At 36.0% G+C, this 26,784-nt stretch overlaps 1 protein-coding gene across 1 annotated transcript in view; it reads right to left on the bottom strand.

The window, feature by feature from the left end:
• The window catches only part of Dok6 (docking protein 6), a 564,609-nt gene that overhangs the window by 331,769 nt on the left and 206,056 nt on the right, over nt 1-26,784 (bottom strand). The gene's annotated exons all lie outside the window — the stretch shown is intronic.

Genomic DNA, 26,784 nt, shown 5'->3' with positions numbered 1-26,784 from the left:
TATTTATTACAAACAAAAATTACAACAAAATTTGATAGTTTTGCACATGAGCATAGAACATACTGTTTACTCTTACACCTCTATAAGATATTTGAATAGCCACATTACTGGTGGGGGAATAGGCTTTCCCATGTTTAGTATTGTTGGTATGTCTAGAATGTTGAACTTAAACAATTTTGATGAAGTCCTGATGAATTGATATTTGTAAGAAAGATAAGATCCTTAATGATCCTTTGACCCCTTTCCCCTCCACTGCCACTGCCCCATTCTATCTGATGTGGTAGACCTGCACCACATCTGACACAGGGAGGATCCTACTTCCTGATACTCTCTAGAGAACTAGCAGGAGCAGGGCATTCAAGAACAAGCATCAGCAGGGCATTTGAGATTAGGGAGCAGCAGAACATTTGAGAACTAGCAGCCTGCAGGGCATTCAACCCTTGCCAAGTCTGCCACAAGGGAGACACCATCACCTGATTCTTCCTGGAGAATCAGCTGTTTTCAGGGCATTGGTCAGAAAGAGAATCCCAGGAGTACAGAAACACAGGCCTGCAGGACAGAGAAGATAGAGACAGCAAGAGCAGTTAAAACCAGAGATAACTAGACGGCCAAAGGCAAATACAAGATCATTACCAACAGAAACCAAGGAAACTTGGGAACATCAGAACCCAGTTCTCCCACAACAGCAAATCCTGGATTTATCACATCAGAAAAGCAAGAGCTAGTTCTTAAAATCATGTCTCATATTGCTGATGGAGTACTTCAAGGAGGACATAAATAACTCCCTTAAAGAAATACAGGAGAACATGGGTCAACGGGTAGAAACTATTAAAGAAAAAGTACACACACACACACACACACACACACACACACAAAATCTCTCAAAGAAATACAAGAGAATATGGGTCAAACAAGTAGAAGCCCTTAAAGAGGAAACACAAAAATCCCTTAAAGAAATACAGGAGAACATGGGTCAACAGGTAGAAACCCTTAAAGAGGCAACACAAAAATCTCATAGGGAAATTTGAGAGAACATGGGTCAACACACAGAACCCTAAAATAGGAATCAAAAAAAATTCCTAAAAGAAACACAGGAGAACATGGGTAAACAGGTAGAAACCCTTAAAGAGGAAACACAAAAATTCCTTAAAGAATTTCAGGGAAAAAACAAACAAGTAAAGGAACTAAACAGAACTATCCAGGATCTAAAAATGGAAATAGAAACAATAAAGAAATCCCAAAGTGAGATACCTCTGAAGATAGAAAACCTTGGAAAGAATTCAGGAGACATAGATGTTGTTGCATCAACAACAGAATTTAAGAGCTAGCAGAAAGAATCTTGGATGCTGAAGATTCCATAGAAAACATTGACTCAACAGTCAAACAAAATGCAAAATGCAAAAAGCTTGTAACCCAAAACATCCAGGAAATCTAGGACACAAGGAGAAGAGCAAATCTAAGGATTATACTTATAGAAGAAAGTGAGGATTTACATTTTAACGTCCCAGTAAATATTTTCAACAAAATTATAGATGAAAACTTCCCTAACCTAGAGAAAGAGATGACCATAAACATACAAAAAGCCTACAGAACTCCAAACAGATTGGACCAGAGCAGAAATTCCTCCCATCACATAATAATCAAAACACCAAATGCACTAAAAAAAGAAAGAATATTAAAAGCAGTAACAGAAAAAGATCAAGAAACATATAAAGGCAGACCTATCAGAATTATACCAGACTTCTCACCAGAGACTATGAAAGCCAGAAGAGGCTGGGCAGCTGTCATATAGACCCTAAGAGAACATAAATGTCAGCCCAGACTACTATACCCTGCAAAATTTTCAATTACCATAGATGGAGAAAACAAGACATTCTGTGACAAAAGCAAACTTACACAATATCTTTCCACAAATCCAGCTCTACAAAGGATAATGGGTGGAAACTACCAACAAAAGGCAGGAAACCCCACCTTAAAAAAAAGCAATAAGGCTGGGCGGTGGTGGCTCATGCCTGTAATCCCAGAACTCTTGGAGTCAGAGGCAGGCAGATTTCTGAGTTCGAGGCCAGCCTGGTATACAGAGTGAGTTCCAGGACATCCAGGGCTATACAGAGAAACCGTGTCTCGAAAAAACTAAACACAAACAGACAAAAAAAAAAAAAGAAAGAAAGGAAGGAAGGAAGGAAGGAAGGAAGGAAGGAAGGAAGAAAGAAAGAAAGAAAGAAAGAAAGAAAGAAAGAAAGAAAGAAAGAAAGAAAGAAAGAAAGAAAGAAAAAGCAAAAAGGTAATCTTTTAACAAATGGAATAGAAGATAGCTACAAAACCAGAATTTCACATTTAACTAAGAAGATAACAGTAAACAACAATTCATTTTTCCTTAATATCTCTTAATATCAATGGTCTCAATTCCCCTAAAATAAGACATAGACTAACAGACTGGATATGTAAACAGGACCCAATGTTTTAATGCATACAAGATACCCACCTCAGAGACAAAGACAGTCACTATTTAAGAGTCAAAGGTTAAAAAAATAATTTCCAAGCAAATGATCCCAAGAAACAAGCTGGAGTGGCAGTTCTTATATCGGATAAAATTGACTTTCAACCAAAACTTGTCAAAAGAGATAAGGAGGGACACTTCACACTGGTCAAAGGAAATGTCTACCAAGATGAACTCTCAATTCTGAACATCTATGCTTTGAACACAAGGACACCCACATTCATAAAATAAATTTTAATAAAGCTCAAACACACACATTGCACTCTACCCAACAGTAGTGGGAGACTTTAACACCACACTCTCAAAAAATGGACAAATCATAGAATCAAAAACTAAACAGAGATACAGTGAAACTAACTGAAGTTATAGACCAAATGGATCTAACAGATATTTATAGAACATTCCACCATAAAGGAAAAGAATATACCTTCTTCTCAGCACCTCATATTACCTTCTCCAAAACTGACTACATAATTGGTCATCAAACAGGCCTCAACAGATACAGAAATATTGAAATTATTCAATGTGTCATATCAGATCACCATGGCCTAAGGCTGGACTTAAGCTCAAAAAAAATGAAAACATGAATACACATGGACTTTGAACAATGCTCTTCTCAACAATAGCTTGGTCAAGGAAGAAAGAAAGAAAGAAATTAAAGACTTTTTAGAATTTAATGACTATGAAGACACATCATATAAAATTTATGGGTGAATGAAAGCAGTGCTAAGAAGAAAACTCATAGCTCTGAGTCCCTCCAAAAAGAGAATGAAAAGAGCTTACACTAACAACTTGACAGTGCACTTGAAAGTTCTAGAACAAAAAGAAGCAAATACATCCAAGAGGTGTAGATGGCAGTAAATAATCAAACTGAGGGCTGAAATCAGTTAAATAGAAACAAGCAGAACTATACAAAGAATCAACAAAAGAAGGAGCTGGTTCTTTGCAAAAATCAACAAGATGGATAAATCCTTAGCCAGACTAACCAGGGAGCAAACAGGCACTAGGCAAATTAATAAAATCGGAAATTAAAAGGGAGACATAACAACAGAAACTGTGGAAATTCAAAAAATCATCATATCCTACAACAAGAGTTTATATTCAACTAAGTTTGAAAATCTGAATGAAATGGAGAACTTTCTAGATACATACCAGGTGCATACATTAAAACAGGGTCAGATAAACCATCTAAATAATCCCATAAGTCCTGAGGAAATAGAAGCAGTCATTAATAGTCTCCCATTAAAAAAAAAAAAAAAAGCCTAGGACCAGATGGGTTTAGCGGGGAATTCTATCAGATCTTCAAAGAAGAGTTAATACCAATACTCTTCAAACTATTCCACAAAATAGAAATTCAAGGAACTCTCTCCAAATCATTCTATGAAGTCACAATAATGCTTACACCTAAACCAAACATAGACAAAACAAGGAGGGAGAAATTCAGACCAATCCTCTTCTTGAACATTGATCCAAATATACTGAACAAAATCCTGGCCAACTGAATCCAAGAATGCATCAAAACTATAATTTACCAGGATCATATAGGCATCACACCAGGGATGCAGGTATGGTTCAATATAAGTAAATACATCAATGTAATCCACTACACAAACAAACTAAAGAAACAAACAAAAAAAAAATAAAACAAACCATATGGTCATTTCATTAGATGCTGAAGAGACTTTGACAAAATCCAGCATCCCTTCATGATAAAAGTCTTGGAGAAATCAGAAATCCAAGGCCCATAACTAAATATAGTAAAAACAATAGCCTGCAAACTGGTAACCAACATCAAGTTAAATGGATAGAAACTTGAATCAATCCCACTAAAATCAGGGACCAGACAAGGCTGCCCACACTCTCCCTATCTATTCAATATAGTTCTTGAAGCGCTAGCCAGAGCAATCAGGCAAGAAAAGGAGGTCAAAGGTATAGAAATTGGACAGGAAGAAGTCAAAATATCACTATTTGTAGATGATATGATAGTATACATAAGTGAGACCAAGATTTCCTCCAGAGAACACCTAAAGCTGATAAACAACTTCAGCAAAGTGGTTGTATATAAAATTAACTCAAGCAAATCAGTAGCCTTCCTTTACTCAAGGATAAACAAGATGAGAAAGAAATTAGGGAAATGACACCCTCCACAATAGTACCAAATAATATTTCATACCTAGGTGTGAACATAACAAAGCAAGTGAAAAATCTGTATGACAAGAACTTCAAGCCTTTGAAGAATGAAATTGAAGGTCTCAGAAGATAGAAAGACCTCCGATGTTCATGGATTGGCAGGATCAATATAGCGTAAATGGCCATCTTGCTTAAAGCAATCTACAGATTCAATGCAAACCCCATCAAAATTTCAAATCAATTCTTCAGAGATCTAGAAAGAGCAATTCTCAAATTCATCTGGAATAACAAAAAACCCAGGATAACAAAATCTATTCTCCACAACCAAAGAACTTCTGGGGGAATCACCATCCCTGAACTCAAGCTCTACTACAGAGCGATAGTGATAAAAAACTGATTGGTATTGGTATGTAGACAGGCTAGAAGATCAATGGAATAAAATTGAAGAACCGAAAAGAACCCATGTACATATGGTCACTTGATATTTGACAAAGGATATAAAACCAACCAGTGGAAAAAAAGACATCATTTTCAACAACTGGTGCTGTACCAACTGGAGGTCTGCATGCAGAAAAATGCAAATTGATCCATTCTTACCTCCTTGTACAAAGCTCAAGTCCAAGTGGATCAAGGATCTACACATAAAATCAGACACACTGAAGCTTATAGAGGAGAAAGTAAGGATGAATCTTGAACACATTGGCACAGGGGAAACGTTCTTGAAGAGAACACCAATGGCTTATGCTTTTAGAACAAGAATCAACAAATGGGACCTCATAAAGCTGCAAAGCTTTTGTAAGGCAAAGGAAATGATCAATAGTACAAAACGGCAACCAACAAATTGGGAAAAGATCTTTACTAACCCTACATCTGATAGAGGGCTAATATCCAATCTATACAAAGAACTCAAGGAGTTAGTCTCCAGAGAGTCAAATAACCCTATTAAAAAGTGGGACACAGAGTTGAACAGGGAATTCTCAACTAAGGAAACCAGAATGGCTCTAGAGCACCTAATAAAATGTTCAGCATCTTTAGTTATCAGGGAAATGAAAATCAAAACAACACTGAGATTCCACCTTACACCAGTCAGAATGGCTAAATGAAACACTCAGGGACAGTAGATGCTGTAGAGGATATGGGGAAAAAGGAATGCTTTCCATTGTTAGAGTGATTGGAAGCTGATAAAACCACTCTGGAAATTAGTTTGGTGATTCCTCAGTAAATTAGACATAGTATTACCTGAGCACCCAGAGATACCACTCCTGGGCATATACACAAAAGATGCTCCTACATGTAATAGGGACACCTACTCCACTACGTTCATAGCTGCCTTATTTATAATAGCTGGAAAGAACCCAGATGTCCTTCAAAAGAGGAATGGGTACAGAAACTGTGGTATATATACACAATGGTGTACTATTCAGCTATTAAAAACAATGAATTCCTGAAATTCTTAGGCAAATGGATGGAACTAGAAAGTGTCATCCTGAGCTAGGTAACCTAATCACAAAAGAATACACATGGTATGCCCAAAAGCTCAAAATAAACAAGTTACAATTCATCCAGCACAGAAAACTCAAGAAAAATGAGGACTTAAGCAAGGGTGCTTTAGTTCCTCTGAGAAAAGGAACAAAGCTCACAGGAGCAATAAGGGAGACAAAGTGTGGAGCAGAGACTGAAATAAAGGCCACCCAGGGAGTGCCTTACCTGGGGATTCATCCTATAAACAGTTACTAAACCCTGACACTACTATGGATAACAAGAAGTGTATACCAAAAGGAGCATGCCATGGTTGTCTCCAGAGGGGCCCTGCCAGAGACTTACAATTACAGAGGCAGATGCTAACAGCCAACCATTAGACTGGGCATGGGATCCCAAATGGAAGAGCTGAATGGTGGTCTGGAGGAGGTGAATGGGTTTATAGCCCCATGGGAAGAACAATGATTTTGGCCACCCAGATGCCCCAGGACTCCATGGGCTAAACCATCAACCAAACATGTTTCCACACATGATTCCAGCCAAAAATGTGGTAGAAGAATGCCTTTTTGGGCATCAGTGGGAGAAGTGGTCCTTGGTCAGGCTCAATAGATGCTCCAACTAACAGAAATCAGGAGGAGGGCGGGGGAAGTGAGTTGGGTAGAGGAGCATATACTTGGAGGTGGGGGAGGAGGAGAGGAGGGCTTGGGGGTCTTTTGGGTGGCGGGAAATCAGGAAAGGTTTTACCATTGGCAATGTAAATAAAGAAGATATTCAATAAATAAGAACAAAAGAAAAAAAAGAACCTTAATGATCAGAGAATTTAACTGTCTAAGGATTTCTAGTGCAGTAATGACTCAAATGCAAGCTGAGGATGAAAGAAAGGTTTTGTTTGCTTTGTATTAGTTTGGTTTGGTTTTGGTTTATTTGCTTGTTTTGTTCATTTACACTTCAAAATTGCTGTTCATCAATGATGAAGGTCAGCACAGGGCAAGATGTTGGTGGCAGGAACTGATGCAGAGGCCATTGAGGGCTGCTCTTTACTAGCTTGGATTCAGTGGATTTCTCGGCCTTCTTTCTTAGAGAACCCAGGACAACCAGCATAGGGTTGAACAAGCTGGATACTCCAAGATAGACCCCTAATAGAGAATTTGCCTTACTACTGGATCTCTTGGAAGCATTTCCTCAACTGAGGGTCCTTTTTCTCTTGATGACTCTAGGTTGTGTCTAGTTGACAAACAAAACCAGCCAGTAGACGGACTATCCATTGCTACAAAGCATAATAAACTGGTAGAGCAGGCCTGGTCCTAATATGCAGGTCGATAACCAACTTCTTTTGTTACTGGTCACTAGAGTGTGATCAATATGAGGAGTATCTTGTTTGATAAAATAAACTCTCTTTTGACTTACTAGTATAACAAAAAATGTTTTCACTTTACCATACATGCTTCAATGGTCTTGGAAAAGACTAATGAAGGAAACAAACCTAATTCCATTCATAACTTAGAAACTATTAAACTCAATAAAGTTGAAAACCATCAAACTTAGAACAATTAAAATCAATTTTATAGTGCTTTAAGCAGAATACACATGCAAATTTCATATGTTTCAAAATTTCTTCCTCATATTTAAGAGAGCACTGTTAATATTGACCAGGATTTCATAGTATAGACATAGTTAAAGTGATCAGAAATGACAAAAACCTGCACTTAGATTATCTAAAATAAAATATGAAAAATAAAATTATGTAATTATAATTTTAAGAGGCATATTTTCTACTTTTTATCTATCATTGAAGATCTTTAGTGACCTAAATTTGTAATATCACATGCAAATCTGTCAAAACCAAGAGAATTTCCACATATCATTATTGATGTTTGCTTTTCTCTCTACTTGTGATAATCTTAAGGTCAATAGGCACCATGAAAATGGTACAAATATTTTATGAAGTTGTCTTTATGTATAAGCATGTATTTTTGTGTGCATACACACTCCATCTATATATAAACCTGTTTTGTTTTGTTTTTTTTTTTTTTTTGCTACTTCTTTTTTTTTTATTGGATATTTCCCCTTTTTACATTTTAAATGCTATTCTCTTTCCTGGTTTGTCCCCTGCCCCTGAAAACCAGCTATCCCATCCCACTCCTCCTGCTTCCATGAGGGTGTTCCCTCAACTACCCACCCACTCCTGCCTCCCCACCCTGGCATTCCCCTATACTGTGCCATCAAGCCTTCACAAGACCAAGGGTCTTTCCTTCCATTGATGCCCGACAAGAACATCCTCTGCTACATATGCAGCTGGAGTCATGGGTCCCTCCATATTTCCTTTTTAGTAGGTTGTTTAGTCTCTGGGAGCTCTGGGGTTCCTGGGTGGTTGATACTGTTGTTCTTCCTATGGGGTTGCAAGCCCTTCAGCTCCTTCAGTCCTTTTTCTAACTCCTTCATTGGAGATCCCATGCTTAGTCCAATGGTGGCCACTGTACTAGTCAGGCTCTGGCAGAGCCTCTCAGAAGACATCTACATCAGGCTCCTGTCAGCATGCAATTGTTGACATCCACAATACTGTCTGGGTTTGGTGACTGTACATGGAACGGATCCCCAGGTGGGACAGTCTCTGGATGGCCTTTCCTTTAGTCTCTGTTCCATACTTTGTTTCCATCTTTGCTCTCATGAGTATCTTGTTCCCCTTTTTTATGAAGGACCAAAGCATCCACATTTTGGTCTTCCTTCCTTTGAGCTTCAGGTGATCTCTAAATTGTATCTTGGGTATTCTGAAGTTTTGGGCTAATAGCCACCTCTCAGTGAGTATACCATGTGTGTTCTTTTGTGATTGGATTACCTCACTCAGGATGATAATTTCTACTTCCATCTATTTGCCTAAGAATTTCATGAAGTCATTGCTTTTAATAGCAGGGTATGTACTCCATTGTGTTAATGTATCACATTTTGTGTATCCATTCCTCTGTTGAAGAAAATCTGCCTTCCTTCTAACTTCTGGCTATTATAAATAGGGCTGCTATGAACATAGTGGAGTATGTGTCCTTGTTATAGGTTGGAGCATCTTCTGGGTATATACCCAGAAGTATTATAGCTGGGTCCTTAGGTAATACTATGTCCAATTTTCTGCGGAACAGCCAGATTGATTTCCAGAGTGGTTTTACCTGCTTGCAAACCTACCAGCAATGGAGGAGTATTCCTCTTTTTCCACATCCTTGCCAGCATCTTCTGTCACCTAAATTTTTTATTAGATATTTTCTTTATTTACATTTCAAATACAATTCCCTTTCCTCATTTTCCTTGAAAATCCTTTATCCTATCACACCTCCTCCTGCTCACTAACCCACCCACTCTGTTTCCCTGACCTGGCATTCCCCTACCCTGGGGCAATGAGCCTTCAAGGGTCCAAGGTGCGCTTCTCTCATTGATGTCTGACCAGGCCATCCTCTACTACCCAGGTGACTGCAGCCATGGGTCCCTCTATATGTATTCTCTGGTTAGTGGTTAAATCTCTGGGAATTCCTTAGCCATTCTGCCTGCTGTGAGGTGGAATCTCAGGGTTGTTTTGATTTTCATTTCCCTGATAACTAAAGATGCTGAACATTTCTTTAGGTGCTCTAGAGCCATTCTGGTTTCCTTAGTTGAGAATTCCCTGTTCAGCTCTGTACCCCACTTTTTAATAGGGTTATTTGATTCTCTGTAGACTAACTTCTTGAGTTCTTTGTACAGATTGGATATTAGCCCTCTATCAGATGTAGGGTTAGTAAAGATCTTTTCCCAATCCCTTGCAGTGCTGTCCTATTGACAGAATCCTTTGTCTTATAGGAGCTTTGTAATTTTATGAGGTCTCTTTTGTCGATTGTTGATCTTAGAACACAAGCTTTTTGTGTTCTGTTCTACCTATATATCATCTGACAGAAAGTCAGCAAGAACAACTGCACTCCAATGGCTTATTATTTCTGAGAAGTAAAACTGTTTGCAGAATGAGATTTTTTTTTCTTTAGATGCAGTCTAATATATTTTAATCACATCAAAGCATGTTCCCAACCTGTTATAACTTTTGATTTTTAAAATGATCAAATAATTGACTCAAATGATATTTAACCTCATTTCGTTCTAAAATAATAAATTGAAGTTATATTTGAGAAGATATATTATATCCAAACATTTTAAACTTCACCGAAACAAATAATATTATCAGAACTGAGTCTAGAATCAAAGAATATGTGTTTTTAAGAACTAATGTTAAATGTGAGTATATAGTTATAAACAATGTCTAAATGTAATAATCAACCAATATAGAAATACTTATCATCTTGTTTGGGCTTTTCATAAATATTTCATTTTCAAATGTAGAATGATACAAGGACAGATATTATGTACTTTATATTTTTTATTGTCATAACAACCAACAAACTAAAGTGGTTGATGCATTTCAGATGTGTCCTAATCAATAAAGAATGCCTAGCAACAGTGCTCCAAGTAATCTGACAGCTGATGGAGTACAAACAAAGTGCTTGTTCTACTGGAAAATTTACATTTAGAAATACAGAGAGCTTTTGCAAGCAGCCCCTGATCCTGTGGTTTCTGGAATTAATCAGGGTTTAGTTGATCAATGGTTTGGTGGTTTAAACTTTTTCACTTAAGAATTTAAAGAGAGTCCAGGAAAGAAAATCACCCACTGGGAATATAAAATTCTAATTTCTGATTGATTCCCAAACCTAACTGTTTAGGTGAAGATCTAATATATTGGAAACCCGTGCTTTTATTTTTCATTATAAATCTTATTTGAATTTACAATACTGTTAACAATATTTAAAGGAGGAAAACTTTCAAAATAATTTCTAATGCTTTAAAATAAAAAAATATTTTATTATTATTCTAAAAACTGTCAAAGCAACATAAAAATAATTAAATTTGTGAAATCTTGGAGTTTTCAATGCTAAAATCAGTATTTTTTAAATTATTTAAAAATTGTATATCTGTTTCTAAAAATTGATTTCTTTTTATATGTCTATAACATCATAACATGCTGATTATATTTTAATCAATGCATTTAAGTAAATTACTTGAAATAAATATGGAAGTAAAATAATGCAAGTTACTTGGGTCTCAGCTAAGAGGTGTATTGGTCAAATATTTAAGATATTTAGGTTTTGACAAGTGTCAAAATGAACACTTAAATATAAACATGTATAAGTAAAGGGTTTTTTTTTAATTACTAATGTTATATGAGTTTGACTTGGGAGTTTTGTTATTTTATTAAGTACTCTGTGGGTTTAAATAAACACATGTCAAAATGAAAGATAAGTTTTCCCTTAGGACTATACAGAAGAGATTGCATACTCCTTTAAGAGGGTACTCAGTTTTGCTCACCAAAACCCACATTAGATGGATCAAGACTTCTAATAACTCTAGATCCTGGGGAATCCAATACCCTCTTCTGCCCTGTATCGGCACTGCCCTCATGTGTGCTTGCACATTTGTGCACATGTATCTGAAAATAAAAATAAATTCTTAAGTGTGGGGAACCGTCCCAAGCTATTCGGACTTATTCACAGCCCTAAGGTGGTGGCTGCCGAGAAGGAAGAACAATTAACTAGAGCCTTCCCCTAGAGCTATCAATGCGAGAAGATTCCCGAGAATACAACCACAAGATGTTCTTGCCCTAACCACAGAATGTTCCTGCCAGCGTTAACTCCGCGTGACCCCACTTGGATGCCCTCCTCGCTTCCGCTTCCTGCTTTCATCTTTAGGGGTGTCTTTGCCCTTTCCTCCTTTGTTCTTGTGTGAAGGTCAATTCCTTCTCTGTAAGCCTTAAAACCCACTTACCTCCCCGACATTAAATGAAGCCTTGACACAACCCAGACTGACTCTGATATTGTTAGTGTGCTTGGCTCCCCTTCTCTCTTCCTCCCATTTTTGACCCTCAGGTAGTGCCTCTTTGAGACCCTGGAATAACTGGACCTGCTGGATGGGTCACTTAAGCAAAAACACAATAGTAGGATAAGGTGAGATAAAGGATCTAGAAAAGATTTATGTTGCTTTCTTTCATTGTTCTCTCTCCCCCAACTGTTCCTCCCTATTTAATGCATGAGTTTTTGGGTGGCAACAGCACAGGTGCCATGGTTTATATATGCTTGTCCAAGGGATTAACACTATTAAAAGATGCTGCCCTGTTGGAGTAGGTGTGCCAATGTGGGTGTCAGCTTTAAGATGCTCATCCTAGTTGCCTAGAAGCAAGCCTTCAGATAAAGATGTAGAACTCTCAGCTCCTCCTGCACCATGCTTGCCTGGATTCTGCCATGTTCCTACCTAGTTGATAATGGACTTAACTTCTGAACCAGTAAGCCAATCTTGAATAAATGTTGTCCTTATAAGAGTAGCCTTGGTTGGTGATGTCTCTTCACAGCAGTAAAACTCTAAGACAACAGGTATGCCATTTGGTGTGACCTCCTCTAGTCCATGGTTCTCATAGAATAGCAACCAAGACACTTGACCACCAGCCTCCTGCAGAACAAGCAGAACCAGTTTCCAGTCTTTAGGGGAGGGGTTTGGCCTGCCTTTTTATCTTTGGAGAGTTGCATTAAAGGTTGAGTCTTGAGCAAGAAATCATGCCTGTGTCCATGTGTTTTCTCTTGCCACCCTGTTCTTCTTGTCCCCCTTTCTCCTTCCAGAGAAACTGCCATTAGCATGTAGCTGCTGGCGGCTACATAAAGGCACTCAAAGTATTAGACCTGGAAACAAAGAGGCCAAATGAGGATCGCTGTCTTGGCTGGAGTGCAACGGAAAAAGGTTTTGTATGTGACACAGTAAGCAACAGAGTATTAATTTTAGCAGTAACAGTGTCAATTTTTAAAGGCTGGTGTTGCAAGTGTGCGAAGAGGTACAAGCTAGATTGGGTCAGCATAGGCCCAACACTGAGATCAGCTAGGGTGTGACAGTGAAATGGAACAGGGAATTAATTCAAATAGGCATTTTGTCCACAGTCTAAGAACTGCACCAGGCAAGAGAAATAGGGTATAAAATAAAATGAAATAAAACAAAATAAAAGAGTAAAAAACAAACAAACAAACAAAAACAAAAACAAAAAACCCCAAAACAACAACAACAAAAACAGATTCTAGAAACATGAAAGAGAAAGAGAGAAGAAAATGGATTTAATTGCATAACAAGCAAGCTTCCCTTTCTAAGTATCTTTTTTTTTGTCTCCATTGCATGCCATGTGTCTACGTGTACGTTTGTGTCCTCTTTGTATTTTTGTTTGAATGAGCATTTATTTGTTTCATGTTAAAAAGAAAAATTGGTAAGGATTTCATCTGCTGGCAGTCTATCTCTGGATCTGGCAGCAGTTTGTACAGTGGAGGCTGATTTAAAACTGCCCCACACTCAACTACAAGTCAGTCATGACTGGGGGAAAAGCTACTTCTTAAAGGGCCAGCAGCCTCAGGATTTAGGAAAACTATGATTTAACTTATGAGATTTGTGTAATCGCTTTATTCTTGTTTCTAATTGGTCTTAACAGTATAAGGTTTTTCATATCTTGACTATAGAGTTATAAATTATTGGTTATGATTTAAAAGGATTAAGGCTAATACTAAGAGGAAGGTTTAGAGCTGGTAACACAGAGTTGTAGCCATCGTGAATATGTGGCCTGTTACAATTCATAAAATATAGGCCTCTAAGATGCTTCTAAATTGGCATGGTGTTTTGTGTGAATCTTAACCCAGAAATTAGACTTATAAGGAATAAGATTTAAAATAATGTCCCTTCAATTAGTTATACTGTCATACATTTGAACATAAAACTGGCAGACAGACCTCGTGCTGTAAAAAGAATGCATTTGCCATTGATTTTAAAGAAAATAGATTATTTAAAATCTGGTTATACTATCCAAAGTTATAGTTATGTTCTAATATTGCAAGAGAAAATTAAGAGTTACAATAAAAATTGCCAATGTGCCATTGGCTGCAGTTTGCAGTCTGGTCGGAGGGTCACAATTCTTGGCAGGTTTTGTAATTTGGAATGATTTTAAGAGTGATACAGCTGTGGCCATTATGGGTTGTTGTGACCTTTTCAAAAGTTTATTGATATGCTGGTAGCAAAATTTTTGCGCCCCCCCTCCAAGATTAAAAAAAGTTTATTTCTTTTTTTTTTAACATAACTCAGAGAAAGCTACTGTAAACATTTGTCAAACAGTTTGTTATATGTTCACTTTAATGAAAAATCAGCCTTTTTCCTCTCCAAATAAAGTTTTTACATCCTTCAATAAAGATATTGGTGTGTGGGTAAAATGTTCTAAGACAAAATCATAAAGGTATTTTAAAGGAATGTTTAAAGAGCCTAATAAAACATTTGTTCCTTGCTTCAAGCAGCAATGAAATTGGTTATTATTGATGGTTGATTCTATTACATGGCAAGTCTTTTTAGGCAAAATTAATAATTGTTATCCAAAAGATAATTTGTTGCAATTTGCTTTTGTATTTTGATATATACATCCTATAAGGACTACATCTACTGTGGGAGTAAAGCTCATATAATTAAATCACATGCTTGTTCTTTTGAGTTTCCCCCTGCTTCAGCACAGATAACTGACTTGGGTGCTGTAGCAGCTGTTTGTAAGATGTTAAAAATCAAGCTTTTAATAATAATAATAATAATAATTATATATATTTATATATTATATATTATATATATATTTATTATATATAATATTTATATATTATATAATATATATAATAATTATATATTATATATATATATCATGGTTTACAATTGCACACAATTGTTCCCTTTTTAATACTGATAATTTTTAATTTTTACAATTGTTTATGCAAATATAATTCAAGTTTAAAAAGATATGTTCTTTAAATGACTGTCCTCTGGATATTTGAGAGCTGATCCAGGGGCTGGAGAGATGGCTCAGCAGATAAGAACACTGACTGCTCTTCCAAAGATCCTGAGTTCAATCCTAGGAACAACATGGTAGCTCACAAACACCTATGATGAGATCTGATGCCCTCTTCTGGTGTGTCTAAAGACAGCTACAGTATGCTTATATATAATTAATCGTTAAAAAAGGTGCCTGGACAAGACCCCTTAAGGCAAGGCACATGAAATTTGTGTCCCAGACAGACTATATAGAAACCATTGGCCATACAAGCATATTCTTTATATCATCAAAAGGGTAATGGCTTAAAAATAATTTTATATTTTTGTGCACATCAAATTATAAAGATTTGTTCTTGGTTCCCTCAATTTCTACCTCTACCACATAATGGTATTAATTCTACAGCACTTAATTATTACTGATAAATGATACTCATATTTCTAATTTAGAAAATTAAAATATGTGCATATGACTAATGATTCATTTTTAGGCTTTCTAGTTGCAACTGCGCTAACAAAAATACAACTTAAAAATGCTATGTTTATTGTCTACAATTACATAGTTATTGCCTATATTATGGTATATGCTTGGTGTTCTAAGCATAAACAGTCTGTTAAATTAAAACAGGCAATGGAACTGGCCATTTAATGAATAAAAGTTATCAAACATTTGAGATGTCTTTGACAATTTAATTCTTTATTAAAAGGAGGAATTGTGACCTCTCAAAGAACAATGGGCTAGAAGAGGTCACAAGTGCCCAGGCACCTGACCACCAGCCTCCTGCAGAACAAGCAGAACCAGTATCCAGCCTTTAGGGGAGGGGCTTGGCCTGTCTTTTCATCTTTGGAGAGATGCATTAATGATTGAGTATTGAGCAAGAAATCATGCCTGTCTCCATGTGTTTTCCCTTTCACCCAGTTCTTTTTATCCCCCTCTCTCCCTCCAGAGAACCTAGCATTAGAATGTAGCTGCAGGTGGCTACAATTTGAGGTTTATATAATAAATCAAATGGAAGAGAAACACAGCTTTAAATTTTAAACATTCATCCAAATAAACTCCTAACAGCATATATATATATATATATATATATATATATATATATATATATATATATATATAATATTAGAATTTAAATTTATCATTTTTGCATTTAAATGTAGTAGTAATATCACTTTATGATGAATAAATAGCAGTTTAAAAATAAAACATTTCCCCAATAATAAGAATATTTTTATATTTTTGCAGAGCTCTAAAATGTCTGTCTTATTAGACTACATGATACACTTTTCTTCTTCAGAAGTTTTTGTAGTATGTTATTTAGATTAAGTATATGTATGTCTCACACTCATTTTTAGAGTTATAACACTAAACATTAAATGAAGAACATTTTAAGTAACTACAGCTATTGTGCTCGAATTTTGCTTATAAATTTGCCCAATGATTGTGTAATGTTTTAGCCAATAAGAGCCTAACTCATGTAAATGCTTTTTTACTTCCACAGATCAAACTTGATTATTATAGTTTTATTTCATCTTGACTTGGTGGTCAAAAATATACAAATTTATCAAATTGAAAATATCAACACTGTTTTACAGCACAAAAATTTGTTAGTCTCACTCGATATTATCACAAAATTCTATAAGTTTTTAGTTCTCAATCTCTGTGATACCAGTAACAATTTTTCATATTTTAATTAGCTTTTGAAAACATATTTCAATAATGTTTCTATAAGAACAGTCACTTGTTTCCATGGAAGGTGAATTTAAACGGCTCATTTTTGAGAAAAATTAAGACAGATTATAAAGTCAGGGTGACCATAGTTTGTCTATCACTCACCCATTCATTAAGGTGAGTTGTTTTGTTGTTTTTTAGGAAGTGACTCTTCTTATGTGATTTCAGCAAACACACCAGTGCTCCTGTGTACCCTAACATCAGCATGCAGTGCTAGAGCACAGAATCTGCTTAGACATTCATTCCAAGATCTACACTGTGAAGTCTATGCTAAGTAAAAATGAAGACTTTTCATTGATTCAGCATAACTATCCTTAAGTGAATTAAAATTGGTACAATTATTTATATATTCAATAGCATGATTATAAAAAATAAAATAAAATCACTGCTATTGTCTAGAGAAACTACAGTAATTAATGGTTTACCTATCTTTTGCTTTTGCACAGAAAGATATTAGCTGTAGCATTGGAAAACTGTTCCTTTGGGGGCAACCAAGATCGCCAAGGTTCTCCATAAAACTCTCAGTGGGACCTACAATATGTTCTCTGTCATAAAGTTGTGTCACATTAATTGATGAACATTCTTCAACTCCACCACTCATGACTCATTCAAAGCCTCACTCTCTCTTAAGGGGTATTTTCGTTGTGTTCCTATCAGCCCCCACACTCACCACATGCCACCTTATTTGCTCTGCTTCCATGTTACTATTTCTAAACTAAACTGTAACTCTTTCTTCTCCCCAGAGACTTAAAATTATCTGATGTCTCAAAGTTAAGAGTTCCCTGTTTGGCAAAGTTACTAATCTACTGTCAAATTTTCTGACCCTGAATTGTTCTCGTCTAAAAGAAATTCAGGGACAAAAATGGAGAAAAGACTGAAGGAAATAGAGTTCAGTGACCAACCCACTTTGGTATCCCTCTCATGGGGGTAGGGGGAAACCAAGGCCTGACACTATTACTGATGCTGTGATGGGCTTACAGACAGGAGCCTGGCAGGATTGTCCTCTAAGAAGCCCAACCAGCAGCTGAATAAGACAGATGCAGATACTTACAACTAACCATTGGACTGAAGTCAGATACCCCTGTTGTTGAATTAGGGGACAGATATAAGAAGCTGAAGGGGAAAGCAAACCCGTAGAAAAACCTGAAGTCTAAACTAACCCAGACCCTAGGGAGCTCCCAGAGACTGAGTCACTAACCACAAGCCTACATGTGCCAGTCCAAGGCCCCTAGAGAAGATGTGCTTAATACTCAAGAAGATTTGAGGCTCCAGGGAAAAGGGAGGTCTAGTGAGGCCGAGCATCCTCTCAGAGGCAATGGGAAAGAAGAAAGGCATGAGGAACAGAGGTGGGGGAGCCAAGAAGAGATGTAGCAATGATTGGAATGTAAACAAACAAACAAACAAATAAATAAATAAATAAATAAATAAATACTGGGAGGTGATGGTGCACGCCTGTAATCCCAGCACTTGAGAGGCAGAGGCAGGTGGATTTCTGAGTTCGAGGCCAGCCTGATTTACAGAGTGAGTTCCAGGACAGCCAGGGCTACACAGAGAAACCCTGTCTTGATAAAACCAAATCCAAAAACCCAAATAAATAAATAAATAAATAAATAAATAAATACATACATACATACATACATACATAAATAACAATAACAACAGCAACAAAAATAATAATAAAGAGTTCCATTTTCAACAAGAGCTTAAGGAATTAAAATGATAAATACTTATGTAAATCTAGTTTTATCTTTTTTTTCTACCACTTTAACCTAAATATCCTAATTGTCCTGAAAATAATCAAAAGGGTTTTTAAACATTCTACTTGATGGTCCTAGTACCTATTTCTTTGAGTCAAATACAGAATCACTCTTCAAAATTATACAAGTGTTTGTATTTTACTTTATTTTCCTGCTGTTATGACAAATATTGTAGAGAAATTAGTTTTTTTAATAGGGAGAAAGGGTTTTATTCTCATTAACAGTTCAAGGGTACAGTACATCATAGGAAGGATGTCAAAGCAGCAGAAGTTTGAATCAGTGGAATATCATATTTACCATTAGGAAAAGAGATGAAAGTATGTAGTGCCTGGCCTTTATCACAGACTTTATCACAGAATTTATTTACTGAGGGCTTTTGATTACTTTTTCTTCACTATGAAGGCCAAAAGAAAATTTTAAACATCTGGTAAAACAAAAGTGCAAAAAGCATGACTTACATTTTTGGGATGCATGCTCAGAGGAGAATATGTGTAGACATTTTGACAGTTATAAATAAATAGAAGACCGGATATCTTAGAATCCACATTGGTAAATTAGGTTGTCCTGAGACTGAAGTAAACTGAGGGGATTCACTATGTGCTGGAAACAAGTCGATATTTTCTTTCAGTGACCCTTTGAGTTTTAAAATGACTTTATTTACATTCATAATGTCATTTAGAATAAATAAGTACCAATTATACTTTTAAAATTCACCATACTATTTATGTTATGTATCTGTGCTTTAGATTGGTGGCAAATTAAACTAGATATTAGAATGTTATGTCAATACTGCTATTAAATATTGTTGGTATATTTTTACACATAACAATATGACAATTATAATCATTAAAAATATTAAAATGTATCTCTTCTCAGTGTAATTCAGGTTAAGTAAGAAAAGATATCAGCCCATATAAGTGTTTAAAACTTCTCATGAAAAATCTAATTGTCTCAGGAAAAATAAGAATGCTTATTTTTAGATTAAAAATAAATTCAATGTAGCAGATAAATCTTTTTCTCATTCGTTTTCTCAATGAATATTATTCTTGTAATTTACTAATCTTTCCCAATTATTTCAATTGAGAAACTGTTTTTGTAGTTTTTTTTTTTTTTATTTGTTTGGTATTGGTATTGTTTTGACTTCATTTTTCTTTTTTGTTTTTGTTTTTGTTTTTGTTTTTTGTTTGTTGTTTTTTGTTTTTGTTTTGTTTTGTTTTGTTTTGTTTGTTTTTTGAGACAGGCTTTCTCTGTATAGCCCTGGCTGTCCTGGAACTCACTCTCTAGACCAGGCTGACTTTGGACTCAGAAATCAGCCTGCTTCTGCTTCCCAAGTGCTGGCATTAAAGCCATGTGCCAACACAGCCCAGCTTGATTTTTTGAAAACAAGAGTTTAGAGGTGGTTGTTTTTTATAACATTTTGTTACAATAGGAAAATTAATTTTGAAGTAAGAATATATGGGAATTTCAAGGTTTATATTATTACAATGATTACCTTAATTAATAAATGTCACTGTCTCTATATTCTATTTCTGAGCTTTCAAAATAATAATTTAAACATTTGTATCACTTCATACCATGAAGTGATTCAGACACTTCATGTACTTCAATAACTTCCTGACAAAATTTCCATTGAAATATTATTTTTATTTTTTAGCACCTGTATTTTGCATCCATTTCACAGTAACTACTTCCTTAAACTGAGCTCTTTCCTCATATAAACATGAATGTCCTCCAATTCAAAAAATGTAACTTATCCTTTTTTTCCTTTTTCCCTTTTTTAAAATTTTCTATATTCTTTGAATACATTCCAAATGATTTCCCCTTACCTGGTTCTCCCCCTCCCAATAATTCCCATAAGCCCTCTTTTCTCCACCCATTCCCTAATCAGCCCCCTCCCACTTCTCTGTCCTGGTAATCCCCTACATTGCTGCATCAAACCTTTCCAGGAGCAGGACCCTCTCCTTCCTTTTTCTTGGGAATGATTTGATATGTGAATTGTGTCTTGGGTATTCAGAACTTCTGGGCTAATATCCACTTATCAGTGACTGCATCCCATGTGTGCTCTTTTGTGAATGAGTTACCTCACTTAGGATGATATATTCCAGTTCCAACTATTTGCCTAAGAATTAGAAATTAGACTGCAGAGGGCCAAATAACCCTATTAAAACTGGGGTACAAAGCTAAACAAAGATTTTTCACCTGAAGAACTTCGAATGGCTGAGAAGCACCTTAAGAAATATTCAACATCATTAGTCATTAGTAAAATGCAAATCAAAACGACCCCGAGATTTCACCTCACACCCAGTCAGAATGGCAAAGATTAAAAACTCAGGAGACAGCAGGTGTTGGTGAGGATGTGGAGAAGAAGGAACACTCCTCCACTGCTGGTGGGATTGCAAGCTGGTACAACCACTCTGGAACTCAGTCTGGCAGTTCCTCAGAAAACTGGGCATGACACTTCTGGAGGACCCTGCTATACCTCTCCCAGGCATATACCCAGAGGATTCCCTGGAATGCATGCTCCACTATGTTCATAGCAGCCTTATTTATAATAACCAGAAGCTGGAAAGAACCCAGATGTCCCTCAATGGAAGAATGGATACAGAAAATGTGGTATATTTACACAATGGAGTACTATTCAGCCATTAGAAACAATGAATTCATGAAATTCTTAGGCAAATGGATGGAGCTAGAGAACATCATACTAAGTGAGGTAACCCAGACTCAAAAGGTGAATCATGGTATGCACTCACTAATAAGTGGTTATTAACCTAGAAAACTGGAATACCCAAAACATAATCCACACATCAAATGAGATACAAGAAGAAAGGAGGAGTGGTCCCTGGTTCTGGAAAGACTCAGTGAAACAGTATTCGGCAAACCCAGAACGGGGAAGTGGAAAGGGGTGGGAGGGAGGACAGGGGAAGAGAAGGGGGCTTACGGGACTTTCGGGGAGTGGGGGGGCTAGAAAAGGGGAAATCATTTGAAATGTAAATAAATTATATCGAATAAAATAAATAAATAAATAAATAAATAAATAAATAAATAAATAAAAAGATTAAAATAATTTAAAGATGAATGATACTTCTAGAAAACATTCAGAACAATGATCTGTAGTTCTTCACTCATTTTATTTAAAAATTTCTAATTTCTAAGTGGAATCACAGTAGCATAATCACTGCGTATTCTAACTCACTCACACAAAAATCCAATTGAGTAATTTTAGCTATATCTACCCCTTCATTAAATATATTCCTGAAAAGAGAGGACCACCATTTTGACTTTGTCTCAGTAAAAACTGAATTCTTTGCTTAAAAAAAAAAAAGATAAGAGCAGAAGGAGTTCAAAGACCAAGACATAAGAGAGGTAGTTTTGTGCAGATTCTACCTTCTAGACAATTAGGCTAAATAAATGTTTTATGCTAAGAAGAATTTGAGAATTTGTATGTAATTATTTTGAGATAACTTTTAACATATTATCCTATAGATAAAATTCTTAAAAACAAAATGAAGGAAAGATAGTCCTGAAAATTTGTATATGCCCTGTACTCCTTACAAAGGATACAACTTTCTTTGCTTTATATTCCCTTTAAGAATTATGTTTATTGTTTTCTTTGATTTTTGTTAAGAAAAGTATGCCTGCAGCTCTATTATGTTATTTCCCCAAAGCCTGGACCAGTAAGTGATGCACAGTTCCAGGAAAGGTAGAGATCTACTCAGGCAAGACCTCCCTGTCAACAAGCTTTGTCAGTATTATAGTCCTGTGGGAAAGACAGTGGCAAGGTGACAATCTATAAATCTTCTTCTGGAAATGAACCTGCTGATATTTGATGGGGTCAACAGCAAGGCTGACCTGCCACTGAGCTGATGTGCTATTCTTAATTAGAAAGCTGGTTACTAGAAGTGGAAGACATGCACCTGCCAAACAGGTCATTCAAAGATCAGAATGAGAAGGACTGAATGTTGCTCCAGAGGGTGTGGATAAACTGTTCCTTGTTCATAGCCAATAATTGCTTTAACTTATACTCTGATTTTGTTAGTAGAAAGGACAAAAATGATGCTATGTGGGACTTGATGTCAACCTGAAAAGCCACGAACAATAAGTCAAGAAGACTATCTTGAGTAGCATACTCTCCCTTGAATAGCATTATCAGTTTATACTCCAAATACTTGTTGGCAAAATGCTTTTAATCTTTCCTACATCTGTGGTTTTAGACTACAAAGCTTTCAAGGAGACCTCACAAAACACTTGATTTATGTTTGAGAATATTATATTCATTATTATTTTGTTGAAACTGGTTCTTAATGACATTTCTGGAATCAAGACATAGGAATACTCACTGAATAGCCAAGTTCAAAGTTTAAAGCATATTTTTGACATTGAGCAAAAACTAACATGGTGTGATCAGGATTGCTGGCACAATAAATCTGACAGGGATAGGAAGGAGGGATTGCATTAAAAACATTATAACTCTAGAGAGTCTTGCTGGAAATTTCTTGAAGTTGTTGGACAGACAAAGGATGGACCAGAAAGATGGCTCAGTTTCTGTTCTACTAGACAACACATATTTGGTTCCCTGCACTCATATAATCTGGTTCACAACCTGGTCTGTAAATACTAACTCCTGGATATGACATCTCTAGCTTCTGTGAGCATGAGTTCTTGCATTCACAGACACATTCACATAATTAAAAATAATAACAATCATTTAAAATTACACAGGAATATAATTATGTACAGATCCTGACTACTCATATTATAGGCAGAGAAAAAATGAAACTTGGTAAAATATTGTATCATACTATGAATAGTTTTCAAATTTTTATATTTCTTGCACAAATGTCCATCTAATTTGGCTTTTTTGGTATGATTATATATACATGTTAAAAGTAGTATGTTAAGAGAAAGGCATCATGAATGTTTATATATGGTTCCATTTTCCTAATACAATGCTAGTTTCTTAAAAAATTATTGATTTACCCCAGGACATTATACTGGCAGAGAGAACAGGAAAGGAAAATGTGATGTTACAGTTAATTGAAGAAGACTAAACAACCCCATCTTTAAAAGGAAGTTAAATGGCGCATTTATCCTTTTCATAAGGAAACAAAAAATAATTAAAAATACAATTAAAAAATTCATGTCATCTAAGTAGACCAAAGCATATATCTACTATAAACAGCAAAGAAATTGACCTTTCCAGAATAGCTGGAGAACAATTATAATTGTAAAAATAACAGGTTGTAGACATTCTTAGTAAATTAAAAAAGATAAAATCATTGCATTCTTTATTATTAACATAATTAAAATTAAAAAGGTCTACATATTTAAATAGTATATCCCTACAGAATGTGTGAAGTAAAAAAGTAATTAGAAGATAAATAGAAAAGTAAGTGGTAAGGGCAGGAAACAATGAAATGAAGAAAAAAATAATAAAGCCACAAATAATAAAACCAACCTCTAAGAAGTTAAATGAGACAAGAAAAAGGTAAACTAAGTACTCAAAGAGAATTGAACAAGGATTCTTGTCAAAAATATAAAGCATGCACTTGAATGTACACTTATATGGATCTGCAAAAAACATAAAATACTATCATTGTTAGCAAAAAAGAAAAACAACAACAAAAAAAACCCCCAAAATTTGAATTAGAATATGTATATCTTCCAAAAGCCTACATTCACAGGATTTCAAAACAGAGTTTTATAAAAATTTTAAGAGATTGTGAGCTGACAGTGCCCCATCTCCAGGCAGTGCAGGAGGCCAGATGTACACCAAGGGGCCAGCTAGGAGGAGGCAGCTGGCACTGGTGGGCACGGTCCTGCAGAGCAGAGGATCCAGTCCTGAGGCCTCTGGCGGGAGCCTTCTGGTCTCCACCTCTGGATCAGGAACAGCTGGGCTCAGCACCCCATCTCCAAGCAGTGCAGGAAGCCAGCTGTTCACCCAGAGACCAGCTAGGACAAGGCAGTTTGCACTGGTAGGTCTGGCCCATAGGAACATTACTAACTGAAATCAAGGCAATATGGCAGCATCTGAACCCAATTCTCCATTAACAGCATGTCCTGGAAACCCCAACACACCAGAAACACAAGATTTGGATTTAAAATCACTGGTCATGATGTTGTTACAGGAAAACATGAAGGACATAAATAAATCTCTTAAAGAAATTCAGAAGAAAATGGATGAAAAGTTAGAAGCCCTTACAAGGGAAACACAAAAATCATTAAAAGATATTCAGGAGAATACGGGTCATAAGATAGAAGCCAATTAGGAGGAAACACAATAATGACTTAAAGAAATATAGGAGAACTTTGGTCAACAGGCTGAGGTCATGAAAGAGGAAACACAAAAATCTCTTAAAGAATTACAGAAAAACACAAACAAGCTAGTGAAGAAGCTGAGCAAACCATCCAGGATCTAAAAACAGAAGTAGAAACAACTAAGAAATTGCAAAGGGAGACAACTTTGGAGATAGAAAACCTTGGGAAGAAATCAGGGGCCATAGATGCAAATATCAACAACAGAATACAAGAGATGGAAGAAAGAATCTCAGATGCTGAAGATACCATAGAAACCATGGACTCAACAGTCAAAGAAAATGAAAAATGAAAAAAGCTTGTATCCCAGAACATCCAGGAAATCCAGGACACAATGAGAAGACCAAACCTAAGGATCATAGGCATAGATGAGAGTGAAGACTTACAACTTAAAGGGCCAGCAAATATCTTCAATAAAATTATGGAAGAAAACTTCCCTAACCTAATGATAGAGATGTCCATGAATATACAGGAAGCCTAGAGAACTCCAAACAGACTGAACCAGAACAGAAATACCTCCCATCACATAATAATCAAAACCCCAAATGTACTAAAAAAAAAAAAAAAAAAGAAGAAGAAGAAGAAGAAGAAGAAGAAGAAGAAAGAATATTAAAGGCAGTAAGAGAAAAAGGCCAAGTAACATATAAAGGAAGACCTATCAGAATCACACCAGCCTTCTCACCAGAGACTATGAAAGCTAGAAGATCCTGGGCAGATCTCATGCATACTCTAAGAGAACACAAATGCCAGCCAAAACTACTATACTCAGCAAAACTCTCAATCACCATAAATGGAAAAACCAAGATATTCCATGACAAAACCAAGTTTCTGAATATCTTTCTACAAACCCTGCTCTACAAAGGATAATAGGAGGAAAACACCAATAGAAGGAGGGAAACTTCACCCTGGAAAAAGCAATATAGTAACCTTCTTTTTTCAAACCCAAAACAATATCACCAATCAAATATAAAAAATAACATCAAAAATGACAGGAAGTAATAATCACTATTCCTTAATATCTCTTAACTTCAATGGACTCAATTCCCTAGTGAAAAGACATAGACTAACAGACTGGATCCATAAACAGGACTCTACATTTGGCTGCATACAGGAAACATACTTCAGTGTCAAAGACAAACACTACCTTAGAGTAAAAGGCTGGAAGACAATTTTACAAGCAAATTGTCTCAGGAAACAAGCCGGAGTTGACATTCTAATATCAGATAAAATTGACTTTCAACCTAAAGTCATCAAAAGAGACACTAAGGGACACTTCTTGCTGGTCAAAGGAAAAATACACCAAGAAGAACTCTCAATCCTGAACATCTATGCTCCAAATGCAAGAGCACCCTCATTCATAAAAGAAACTTTACTAAAGCTCAAATCACACATTACACCTAACACAATAATTGTGGGTGACTTCAACACTATACTTTCCTCAATGGACCGATCAGGAAAACAAAAATTGAACACAGTGAAACTAACTGAAGCTTTGGACCAATTAGATTTAACAGATATATGTAGAACATTTCATCCTAAAGCAAAAGAATATACCTTTTTCACATTACCTCATGGTACCCTCTCCAAAATCGATCATATCTTCTTATATTTGTTATAGGATCACAAGACAGACCTCAACAAATATTGAGGTCACAAGACAGACCTCAACAAATATAAGAAGATGAAAATAATCCCATGCCACCTATCAGATCACTATGGAAAAAAAGTGGTCTTCAATAGCAACAAAAACAACAGAAAGTCCACATACACATGGAAACTGAATAATACTCTACTCAATGATACCTTGGAAAAAGAAGAAATAAAGAAAAAATCAAAGAATTTTAGAATTTAATAAAATGATGAAACAACATAACCAAATCTATGGGACACAATGAAAGCAGTACTAAGAGGAACTCATAGCCCTGAGTGCCTCCAAAAAGAAAGTGGAGAGAGCACACACTAGCAGTTTAACAAAACACCTGAAAGCC

The sequence above is a fragment of the Apodemus sylvaticus genome, chromosome 13 (assembly GCF_947179515.1).
Source record: "Apodemus sylvaticus chromosome 13, mApoSyl1.1, whole genome shotgun sequence".
Lineage (NCBI taxonomy): Eukaryota > Metazoa > Chordata > Mammalia > Rodentia > Muridae > Apodemus > Apodemus sylvaticus.
The sequence above is the reverse complement of the archived record's forward strand: the minus strand, read 5'-3'. Positions and strand labels throughout refer to the sequence as shown.